This window comes from Haemaphysalis longicornis, unplaced genomic scaffold, assembly GCF_048455015.1.
Source record: "Haemaphysalis longicornis isolate Haplotype H1 unplaced genomic scaffold, Haemaphysalis longicornis Haplotype H1 scaffold_8, whole genome shotgun sequence".
In the NCBI taxonomy this organism is placed as follows: domain Eukaryota; kingdom Metazoa; phylum Arthropoda; class Arachnida; order Ixodida; family Ixodidae; genus Haemaphysalis; species Haemaphysalis longicornis.
The window spans coordinates 122,587,193-122,600,034 of NW_027526445.1; positions in this window are offsets into that span (position 1 = coordinate 122,587,193).

The window sequence follows — 12,842 nt, forward strand, 5'->3', positions numbered from 1 at the left end:
CCCCGCCAGCTGGAAAGAGGCCAGAACAGTACTGATCCCAAAGCCGGGCAAGACGCCGAGTATCGACAACTTGCGGCCCATCTCCCTGACGTCCTGCATCGGGAAGGTGTTGGAGCACGTCCTCCTAAACAGATGGCAAGCTTACCTGGAAGAAGAAGGTCTCTATCCCGACACGATGCTGGGTTTCCGAACCAAGCTCAGCACGCAGGACACGATGCTGCTCATCAAACACGAAGTCTTAGACCGACCGGCCGGCTCCATGGACAACAGAGCGGTACTCGGCCTGGATTTGAAGAGCGCGTTTGACAACGTTCGCCATTCAGCCATACTTCAACAGGTCTCGCGCCTCAACATGGGGGAGCGCTCCTTCGCCTACATCCGCGATTTCCTCACGGGCCGCACCGCAACGATAGTGGCGGGAGGTATGGAACTACACAAGAAGAGTCTGGGGAGCACGGGAACGCCGCAGGGCGCCGTGATCTCGCGAACGCTGTTCAACATAGTCATGATCGGGGTTGCCCAACGACTACAGGGCATCCCGAACGTCGGGCACACCATTTACGCAGATGACATCACGCTGTGGATGTCCGGCGGCAGTGACGGCGAGATCGAGGCGTCCCTGCAGAGCGCCATCGACGAAGTCGAAGACCACCTGCAGGACACGGGCCTCACGTGCTCCCCGAACAAGTCGGAGCTGCTGATTATTCCACCGAAACGAAGAGGTCAGGGAAGCAATACAGAACCCGACATCAACCTCCGAACTCGAGACGGGACGACCATACCGCGGGTGAAGACGCTGCGCGTCCTTGGACTGCACGTCGACGCCCTCGGGCACAACGGCCTTACCGTCACCAAGCTCGAGACGAAGATCATGACAGCAATACGGCTAATCAAGAAGGTGGCAACACGGCACGGAGGGATGCGAGAGAACAACCTCCTGAAGCTGGTTCAATCATTTGCAATTAGCCATGTGGCATATGTGGCGGCCTTCCACGACTGGTCGGCGGCCGAGAGCGGCAAGGTTGACGCTCTGATACGCAAAGCATACAAGATGGCACTAGGCCTCTATACACACACCAACACGACGCGACTCTTAGAACTAGGAGTCCATAACACCTTAAGCGAGATAGAAGCACAGCGCACAGCACAGCTTACTAGACTAACGCTAACCAGAACCGGCAGGTCGATCCTGCACAGAGTAGGTTGCCAGACGAGGCTGCAGGGGGAGGGAGACAGGGGACCGGTGCCGCCGCCGCCTCCGCGGTCGTTGCCGCGCGGGCTGCTCGGTCTCATGCAGGTCCCGCCGGTCCCCAAGCACATGGATCCGGAAACGAACCGGGAACGCCGCCTGGCCAGGGCAAAGGCCCTCACGGCCGCGCACGCGGCGGACACTAACGCCTACTACGTTGATGCGGCGGCATATCCGAGCCGCCAAGGCACGTACGCTGTGGCCGTGATAGCGGCGACCTCAGGGGAGCTGTACACGGCGGGCAGCGTGCGGGCCCAGGACCCGAGGCAAGCGGAGGAGCTGGCTATAGCGCTGGCCCTAACCAACCCCAAGTGTGCGACGGTGTTGTGTGATTCGCGCAGTGCTGTCATGAACTACGCCACAAACAGAGTGTCCTCGTGCGCGTCTAGGGTGTGCGGGGCCCTACCACAACGAACAATGCCGGTGACCATCAAGTGGTTCCCGGCGCACATGGGCCCGGTGGGAACGGGTGCCAACCGCAACGAGGGGGCAGACCGAGCGGCGCGCGTGCTTACCAGACACAGCGCTGCCCCGAGCTCCCCCCCTCGTCCTGCGGAAGGCGAGGAAGAAGATGAAGACCACATCGAGGCATCTCCAATCGACACATACAAGGAGGTGCTGGCCTGGTATCGGGAGGGCAGAAGAGCCTACCCGCCGCCGCACCGGAATCTTACCCGAAGAGATGCGGTGGTAGTGCGCCAACTACAGGTGCGCGCGATATGGACGCCTGTGTTCGCCAAACACGTGTGCCCCGAATTATTCCAGACAGATAAGTGTGTGATGTGTGGTGACGGTCGCGCTACCATGCAGCACATGCTCTGGGACTGCCAGCAAACGGACTCAACCACTGCGGATCCGCTGCCGCCGTGCTTGGAGAGTGCGGTGACCAGTGCGGACTATGAACTACAGAAGATGGCTGTGCAGCTCGCGCTAGCGGCCATCGATCGCCAGCGGCCGAACTTCTCACCTCCCCCCCAGGGAGGACGGCGATAGTAGGTGCCCCCAGAGGTTTCCGCAGGCCAAATAAAGACGTTGTTTCTCTCTCTCTCTAAATCTAGTGCGCACAAGTGTTTCGGTGTTTAGGCCCCCATACCGCCACGAGCCAGACCAAACGCGCCACCACGTGCACTTCCGAGAGCGAAACATCCCCAAGTCTCGATTGCGTGAGGGCGTACAAAACGCCGAGTGCACATGGTGAAGGTTTACCTCGACGTTATCACCCCCTCCCCCTCCCCTAAGTGAATTGAGGTTTCAGGTTAAGGTGTGGTTGAAGTGGCGCACAGGACTGAAATGCTCACCCTCCCCGGTGATCACGTTCCATCACCTCGTTAAACCTGCGTCATAATGTTCACAATGTTTGCTCGTAATACGTTAATTAGTTTCCCAATTTTTCGCTATAGCTGGTGAACACACGAACGTCGTACGTATCCACGCTTTCTTTCGTACTATTATCCACCTCAGCTACTTGGCTAATTTAGCAAGGCCTTCTTCCGGTTGAACATCGAACCTCTGCAACGCCCAGCGAGACGCACAAAAATCGTCGCGCAATATTTTTCCGGAATTACAGTTTTGCAGGCTACTTTTATTTGTACCTGCAGAAGGTGTTGCTGTGTTCGTTCCATACACATGAAATATTATGTCTTGCAAGATGCCTTCACATTACTTGAAATTAACACAGCAAACTCTTTTATAGGCTTACAATTGAAACAAGGTATACGTGATAGTGAGATTAAATCGAGGTTGAGGTCTGTGGTGTTCCAACCGATATTGAGCTAAGCTTACCAAGGTGGATGTACTATAACCCCATTGGTGAAATGGTTACGCCGAGTTACGAAATTACGCCGAGGAAACTCCTTTGGTAAAACTGGTTGAGTGGTTAGCTGGTCAGTGATCCAAGACATAGAATGATGAGTGCTTGCTTGGGCTTTTGACGGCGCTATACCACCGACTATAGGGGTTGACGGCGTTTGACGGCGCTATACCACCGACTATAGGGGTTGACGGCTTTTGACGGCGCTTTAACACCGACTATAGGGGTTGACGGCTTTTGACGGCGCTATACCACCGACTATAGGGGTTGACGGCGTTTGACGGCGCTATACCACCGACTATAGGGGTTGACGGCTTTTGACGGCGCTTTAACCCCGACTATAGGGGTTGACGGCTTTTGACGGCGCTTTAACACCGACTATAGGGGTTGACAGCTTTTGACGGCGCTCTAACACCGACTATAGGGGTTGACGGCTTTTGACGACGCTATACCACCGACTATAGGGGTGTACGTCGTCCCACGTTCTTACCGGGGAGAAACACGCCGCCGACGTCAGCGCTGCGGGTGGTGTGAGTGCTTCGAAGTATTTTTTTCACTAGGGGAAAACCAAAGAGGTTTCTGAGCTCTGTTCACATTGTAACCGTACAGGACATCAGTTGCTCCTCAGTTTCGATAGGGCAGTCTTTAATTTACTAGAGAAACAAGAATTAAAATTGTCATGCTCTCGTGCAGCGAAAAAATTCGAATAATTGTACTAACCTTCTCGATTGTGGCTCCTCGGTGGTCTTACGTGCTACCTAGACACTGAATTCAGTACATCTACATTACATCGACCTAATCTTAACGCCGCCTTAAGCGACCGCGTTACGAAGTTGATACTAGTAACAGGTGACAGTTCTCAACAACTGCGTTCGTTTCAAGCGCTTCCACGGCGTTTTCAGCTTGCTTTCTTCGTACTCTCCACAAATCCTATGAGATTCCAGCAAGGCGGACGTATGAGTGCTTTGAATATTTGAATGCCCACATTCTCCAACAAGATGTGTTGAATTGCCTGGTTTCCGCAGGCTCCAGCATGTCCCATCGTTTTTGCATATGCTTCTCAGTAAAGCTCTTCGTTCGCCAAAAAAATTGCTTTAGATCCGAGCAGCTAGGCGCTGCCAGCCATGGAGCAATCGCACAAATCTTCATTTCTGATGTTGCATTTCGCAGCCTGGTTTATCTCTAACGACCTTCAGGATTCCGTTTTCGTGCTCAGTTATGCCGTCTACGTTATTTATATTCTGATCGCCTTCACCTTCGCTGAGGCTTGAAGCCGTACATATTCTCTAGTCAGCCCAAAAGACCTTTTCCGTCTGTATGTGTTCACGCCTTGCATAAGGGCGTATATATATAAAATGGCGGATGATCACGCGAACCCAGTTCCATTTTTCCGCGTCGTATTGCCTCGCGGCTTCTGTATCCTCCGGAATAAATTATCATAAATCATCATAACCCTTAATTATTAGCCAGCGGTGCAACAGCTTCTGGTAATTCTTTTTGTGAAACTGAAGCTTAGTTTATTCCCCGTATTTTCTTTGAGATGAAAAGACGTACTGCAGAAGAAATGGTGTTGGGACAGCTGGCGGAGGCCAGAGATTATGAAGACCGATGCACAAATAGCATGATTTTATTAAAAGATTCCAAATTGGTGTTTTAAGTGTGAAGCTACAACTGGGCTATAGGATCGCCGTAGTGGAGGGCTACGGACTACTTCTTAAGTCCACGTAGGGATTTTTCAAAGGGCCGTGAAGACAAAATAGACGTTTGGTTTAATAAAAAAAAAACTGTTTTGCCCTGACGACAACAATACCAATTTCATAGCCAACTTCACACCAATAATGGATATACCGAGGAAAACAGATGAAGGAGGGGCGACTCCTTTGTCACATTTCGGCAACTTTTCTATGACGTCACAGAACCTTGTTTGTGTGATTGGTGGCCGCCAACTAAAGCCGCTGCAAAGAACCCATGATTGAGCGACTGTGTATGCAGTGGGGCTTCCATTTCCGCTTGACCGTACATCACTTGAATGTTAACGTGCAGTTAACACACTGATGAAGATATTTTTATTGCTGGCGCATATTACGTCACTCATGTCCACATTACGTCAGTGTAGCGTGGAATTTGAATGTATTTGAATATTTCTTGTTTTTTTGGTTATAGAAACGTATTTTGTAGCTGCACTGGAGCTGAGTGAGCTACCTAAGATTAGTGTTTTAAATAAAATAGAGCAAAGTTGTATTGTGTACTCATGGCCTCTTTCCCAATCTCTACACCAAACGAAAGGGCATCTCTTAAAGAACCTTTAGGAGAAACGGCTTTGCTGATAACGCCACAGAACTTTTTAAATCGAAATTTTTAGATGTACGAGCCGTATGTGTCCTACCAAAAATGATACTGGCAACCATTACATACAGCAGGGCGGCAACATACTTACGTCTGTATGCGAGATGAAAAACGATATTTAAAAACTTGTCCCCAGCTAAAAAAAGTGTGAATCGCCGGCTTCTCAGTCCTTTATGTGTTTTTTAATTCACTAGTCTATTTTGCACGAAGTCACAAGTCTATTTTGCATGTTTTATCTGTTTGGGATGGACGATAGGTAGAATCTGTCTTCACGTTGTGGAGGTCGGAAGTTTTTAAGCTGCCGTTAGCGTATTTGGCAACTGAAATCAAAAATTTTGGCAGAACAAACGCCCCTTACTCAGGCAGAATCGTCAAAGCTCCTTCACTGGGTCTGTTTACTGAACGCTGCCGTTGATTCTGGGCATGGAGGCTCAGTTAGCCACACTGACAGCAACCCAGCGGCGGCCAGCGGCGTGTCTTAAAATTAAAAAAAAAAAATGTTTAAAAATGCATATACAATAAAACTTATACAAATACTTGTGTTAAAAGGTTTTTAATAAATGAATGAACGTTTCTGCAGTTACAGTAGCCATAGAGTTTCATACATAGTATGAAACTCTATGACAGTAGCTGCTAGGTCTGCAGGTCACGTGACCGGGACACATTGTAGTGTCAAGTTTCGACACTACGAACCGCCACCCTTCCGATTTCAAAAAGTTTGCTGCGAAATTAAAATTATTTCCGCCAATTTGTTTTAAATTGCTTGTCGTTACCGGGCTATATAAAACGCTGGCTTTCATATGAGCTAGAGAGCCTATACGCTACAAAAATTGGTTGTCCGTCCCTTGTGCGGCGCAATTTCGACAAACGAACGACTTTTTTTTTAACACGAAAGTGTTGTATTCCCTGATGCATTAAAATTTCGATGACCTCATATCCGTCAAGGAAATGACGCCAGCACAACGAACACGGGAGAAACGTCAGAAAAAGCTTCATCATGGAGGAAAGAAAAGGTATTCTGTCCTCCATTAGTTTCATTGACGCGGATGGTGCTGCCGTCTAGGAGAGATGAAGCGAAGAAGTGCATCATGATGCTAGCAAGCGCCGAAAGTTAGCGTAAGCTGCAACCGTCAGCCGTATACGCCACGGAGCAATACCGAAGTGGTCCCTTTCCTGAAGCGACCCGCTAGCAGGACGTCGCTGCAGATTTCGCTGATCATTTCACTTTCGTGCTTTACCGATTCCTATGACAGAGGAATCAACCACAGTTTTTTAAAGTGATTTTCGAGGAAAAGTTGAAGTTGGACACTTGGCACGCATAATCAGTACAAGAGGCAATATCCCACCAGAGGGCAGCCCCGATAGGAAACGCTCTTGCGGTCAGAACTCGCCGAGTCCTATGGTCCGAGTTCTCGACTGCGCATGAACCTCGAAATGTATGGAACGACGCACTGCGCTTACGCTGCTCGTGGTTCTGGTTGAGGTAAATTATACGTATAGCTGCCCCGCCTGCCCGGCTTCACAATGACACAAAACTTGTGTACAAAAACCCTAATTGCTATTTTCATCAGTATATGAGTTGTGGCGGAATTGTTATGACTGAAAACTATATATATTAGTCTGTCCCATACGGTATACTGCTTCTCTCGCTAGAAACAGCACCTGCCGGTGGAGCATGAAACGGGACAGACTGAACGTGTGCGGATAAACGTCATCCTTGATTTTCAAAACTCAGTTTCATAAGAAAACCTAACAGCCTGTAGTAGCACAGACGACGGCTTCGTGACTATCGACCCAAACAGTTTGAACTCATTCTACTGTGTAAAATATTTCGTGCCCTCGTTAATAGCCCGAAGTTGCTTGACGTTCTAAGATACCCTCTCCCCCCCCTCCCCCCCGAAGAAAAGAGTATTGAGGCGTCTCTATGTCGCTCCTCCAGACAATATTGTGCATCGTGAAGTGCTAATTTTTAACGCGTCGACATATTGTAGCGTGAGCTACACTAACCGGGGTTGAACAGTTTCGCGTGGCTCCTGGAGACCCGTGCTGCGCATGCGCGAGGAGCATTGACGTCTCACGGCGCACAGCTGGCGCGCCGGAGCCGCTGTTACCGCGAGCGGATTGGATTGCATCGGATGGATTGGATTGAATTGGATTGGGTTAAATTGGATTTGTTTGGATTGTATTGAATCGTTTTAGCTGCAGTAAGCATGATAATCAGCTAATCCTAAACAACCAGTAAACCTAAGAATAACCAGCTGAACCTTAGCCCACGCTGCGTATATCCTGGCATAGCCGAACTAAGCCACTGCTGTAATTTTTTCATCAATAAGAGACAAAGCTCCTTTCACAACCGAACTCCATTGGTATCAGGTTGTTTTGATTTCTCGAAGCCACTTCGCCAGCATGCCTCTGTGTAATAGCATTGTTTGAAGCCGGCTGTACAGAGATATATAGCATTCTCAGCCATCCGGTCGGTTGGAGGTTACAGTGTGTTTCTTTTTTAGCACCCTCCAATATTAATCGTAGGGTTTAAAGTGCCGGGTCCACACCTGGGCTATGAGGCGCGCTGCAGTGGAAGACTCCGGATTAATTTTGACCACCTGGGGATCTTTAACCGGCGCCGAAATCTCGTGCACACGGGCGTTTTCGTTTCTATTCTCCACCAGTCAGGCAGCCAACGCGGCCGGTATCGAACCGCGGGCTTTGCAGCCCAGCGCCTTAGCCACTGAGCCACCGCGGCGGGTCCCACCAAAATTGGAATATTCTCTTTATCCCATTACAATGAACTTTTAGGCTCTGTATAGCCTTTACAATAATTCACCATTTTTAAAGACGACAGTCTTTCTTCGGCTACTTAAATCCAGAAACTTTGGTCTGTCTGTCTGTCTGTCTGTCTGTCTGTCTGTCTGTCTGTCTGTCTGTCTGTCTGTCTGTCTGTCTGTCTGTCTGTCTGTCTGTCTGTCTGTCTGTCTGTCTGTCTGTCTGTGACTCGATTCAGCCAGCCAGCCAAAGTGAAACTAAATCTTATTTACCCACAGCCAAACCTAAACGTCTAAGTCCTGTTTTAATGTTCATACTTGTCAACATTGTTGAAGGACAGCAAGACATTACGCAAATATAAGACAGAAACACAATACATGAGCGATATTTGCAGCGTTACCTTATAAAAACAATTCATAGATGCTCGATTATTGCGAAATGAAATGCTACATCCATAAGCAGAAACAAAAAATCACTCCGTCACCTGCTGTTGCACGCGCCACTATAGCTTCTGGCGGCATTTTAAGAAATCAAGCGGCAATAGTTACGAAAGGCTCCACTAGAGAGCAAGGCTATTTCTTTGTCCTGTTTTAAAACAGCGCGGTTCAAGAAGATCCACTAGATAGGTTCCACGTTCTGCTTAGAACGCACGTGGAGTAGGGCAACGTGGTTCTATAAACGTTGAAGTAGGGCGCCTCGATTGACGTGCGTCTCTGCCGTACTGCAGCGCTGGCCCCGAGGCACCCGGCCTGGAGCAGTGGAACGCGGTAAATTTAAATTTACTTGAGTAAACATTTGGCGTGTTTACCTTGGAGTGTGCGCGACGGAAGAGGAACAGCATATGTGAGCGGGAAAGCTAACGGAGCAAATGGCTAATGTCGACAAGGACTATCGTGATTTGTCGACATTTGCAGCGGAAGGAGCAGATACGCGGTCAATTTTTTCTTTCCCCTCTTGTTTACCTATAAGGCCGACCGACCGACAGACTGGAGGGGACCAAACCGGACCAGACCGACCGATATGAACTTGCTCTGAAGTGTGCGGAAGACGCCGTACGGTAGTTTTTGGCGAAGAAGATGCCCGTGATCAGACCGAGGACGGTGGTGACGGTCGCAAGGGCAAGCACCAGGCCGGACCACCAGGGCCCAGGGACTGCGGCCAAGCGTTGGCGCCACCATGCTGGCGGAAGCGGCGGACCCGGAAGCCGGGCACGTGCCGAAGACCTGCGGAGACACCGGTCCAGGGGCGGTAATCTCGTATTTGTCCGTTTGAAAACGTCTGTTTTGCGTCCGTTTTATTGTGACGTACTTGCAGTTGTAGGCGGGCTTTGTGATTACTTTTGTGCAACTGTTCTTGTAACCACATTTTAAACGACTAAACCTATTTTAAACTATCTTTTATGTGTTTATTGTTCCGCCAGCGAACCAGCAACAAGGCGACGAAAAATCGTCTGCTCCAAATCGTCTGCTCCGAGAAGCCGCGGCTCATAGCTCCGTCCTGCCTGCATGGCGTCACATCCGGGTGTTCGCTTTTAGCCAATCAGGGCTTGCTCAAAACGGACACTTTTGAAACGGACACAAAGCGGACAAAACACGAGAATACAATCCCAGGGCGCGTCAGCGCAGCATACAGTTCTTTGGATCGGCTCTATCTGGCCTCACACTCCAGGCCTTTAAGTTCACTATCCGCGGTGTTGGCTGAGTGATTGAAGAGACTCTGCAACTCTTCCGATACACGCTTTCACTCTTTTCTTCGCGTCTGGAAGCACTGCGAAAGCGGCAATGCGTGATTTGCTTGTCGCAGCATATATACGCCTTCCGTTTCTGCTTTGCTTTCGAGACTTTCTTTTGGTCTCTCGAATGCGTTCATTGCTGCAACTGAAGGAAACCCGGCCTATAATAACCGCTACACCACTGCAATGACCCAACTCCAGCGGTCGAAGAACGCCAAGACCAGGAAAGAGAGAAAAATATTTCGAGCAAGTTGCAAAGTTATCTGATGGGCATAAAGAACCCCCAATCTAAGTACTGGATGTGTTGGTTCACTACGTTCTGCAAGCATTTAAAATTTTCGAAAAGAGTTGAAAAAAAGTGTTACATGGTCCAGTTAATACTGGCGTAGACCACGCCTCCTGTTTTGTTTACTTTCCTGTTTTGTCGCCAGCGTCTGGCCGCGCGAGGCCGTGTTATCTGTATTCGAAGGAAAGCGCGTGTACGCGGCGTTTTTAGATGCGACTGCATCTCATTCACTCGCCTTGTCCCTCCATACGGCGTTGTCTTTCCACACCCCTCCGCCTACACTATAAAAAATAATAGTTAGCGGCGCCCGGTTTCGATCCCATGACCCTGTGGGCGGAACGCGAGGTACATGGTGCTCTTCCCACTGCGCCACAAAACCGAGACAGAATCAAATGCTACGAACGCGCCTTATATCCTTGACTCATTCAAACTACGTCAAGAAGCTACTGATACAACGCATGATGGGGCAATGATTAACACTTGCAATAAAAGAAAAGAAGCTCCCACTTACAGCAACAATGATGGAGTAAAGGTCGTTGCGACAGCGAAGCCCCAAGCATACCACTTAGAGAGATTGACCAAGATTGGCCAATAAAACATAATAATAATCATAAAACATAATAATCATACGCGTTCCCGACACGTTTCAAGCGATTTCAGAATCAATTCAACAGAAACACCAAGTGAACCCCACGATGCGTCGCATCTACACAGGGTTCCCCTCGCGGGGAGGTGGGCGCAATTTTTTTCGTTTTAAAGCACAGCTTTACTACTTTCGTCCAGCGATTTCGTGGAGGATGAGCAAATGACCTTTTGACCGGAGACACACCCCCGGCGACACACCCCTCGAAGCGCATCGCGTGATTCGCCGGGCCCCCTGTTGGCGCCTGCGGGCGCCGACAACGGTCGCCACCACCGCTGCGGCCGAGGCAGCCAACCACCCCCGCAGCCTCCCATGCATGCGGTGCAACGTGACTCGTCTCGCGCCCGGCGAAGAGGAACGGTGCGTTCGCCATGAATGAACGCCGCGTTCGTAGGGCCTCATTGTGTGAGCGCTGCACGGAAGCGAGCGACCTTGAGCCGTGGTCGGCAATACCGCTACATCAAAGGCTAACCAAGCGAAACCAAGACTCAACCAGACTAAGCCAAGCTTTTGCTTTGCATGTCCGAGGTTAGCGGAGCTAAGCCGCAGCCATTTTCTTTTGTATGCTGCGCAGGCAATCTACTTTGATAGAGAGACTGCTTTGTCCCGTCGTCGGCAAGAATAATCGTAAATGTTCTCCATCTCGTTCGACCTTTCGGGAAATGGTTTCCAGGGGCTGAATTCTCTAAAAAGCGGGCGTGGCTTTGAAACGACGGGGTAGCGCCATTGAAATGTATGTGTTCTGGGGTTGGGGCCGTCGCTTTGAGGTGCTCAGCGTGAAGTAGGAGCTGCAAGAAAAGCACTGTGGCAAGGACGCAAAGCGACAAGTGAAATGACGGAGGGCAGTGGGTGTCGCTTCGCGTCCTTGCCACAGTGCTTTTCTTGCAGCTCCTACTTCACGCTGAGCACCTCAAAGCGACGGCCCCAACCCCAGAACACATACAATTCAATGGCGCTACCCCGTTGTTTCAAAGCGACGCCCGTTTTTTAGAGAATTCGGCCCCTAGTGCATCATCTGCACTCAAAGCGACGGCCCCAACCCCGGAACACGTGCATTTGCATGACGCTACTGCGTCGTTTCAAAGCGACGCCCCGTCAATTTAGAGAATTCGGCCCCTGGAAAGATACATGCTTGCCGGTCAAACGCCGCTTCATTGGATGCGCCGACACTCGCCTTTGCACGTCACGTTGTTGACCGCTTCGTCGCAGCTTGTGTGATCTTCAAGTTCTTACCGGAGCATAAGTTCATTGATTGATTGTAGGGTTTAACGCGCCGACGCAACGCAGGCGATGAGGCGCGCCGTAGTGGAGGGCTCCGGATTAATTTTGACCACCTGCAGGGGACCTTTAACGTGCGCCGAAATCTCGTACACACAGGCGTTTTTGCTTTTCGCCTCCATCAGACAAGCGGCCATCACGGCCGGAAATCGAACCCGCGACCTCGTGCTCAGCAGCGCAACGCCTTAGCCACTGAGCCACCGCGGCGGGTGCGGAGCACAAGTTCACTCTCAGAAAATTTTGTTCCCCAAAGAAACCGGCGTTGTCATTAACTGCATGACAATACGTTGCGATGGTGAATAGGCCCGAAACTATGCGTTTTGAGAATGTGAAAATCACGCTTCAGGGCGATTTTCACGAAATGTTAGCAAGAATTCCAAGAAGGAGAAAAGGCGAATATCGGAGCGGCGCATAGTCCCAGCACCGTATTCGCGAAGGAAAATACCTCCGTGTATATATAGCACGGGCTTGGGCTTATGCAGGCTCCCGGCTTCAAAATTTGCGTCGCGAATGTGTGTATAACCGTGCGAATCAAGGGCCCTTGGTCAATGGCAAGCCTCATTGCCTGTGTTTCAAGCCATGCGTCGGCGGCAGCCAAGAAAGAGCGCTGCAAGGCGACGTCGTTCTGTCGGAGTGTGAAGCCACTCAGTTAAGGTCGTTGAGAGAAACAGTGTCGCGCTCGGTAGACATTGCGCTGCTAGGAACACGCGGGGTAGTCGCTGTGAGGTGCTGCGG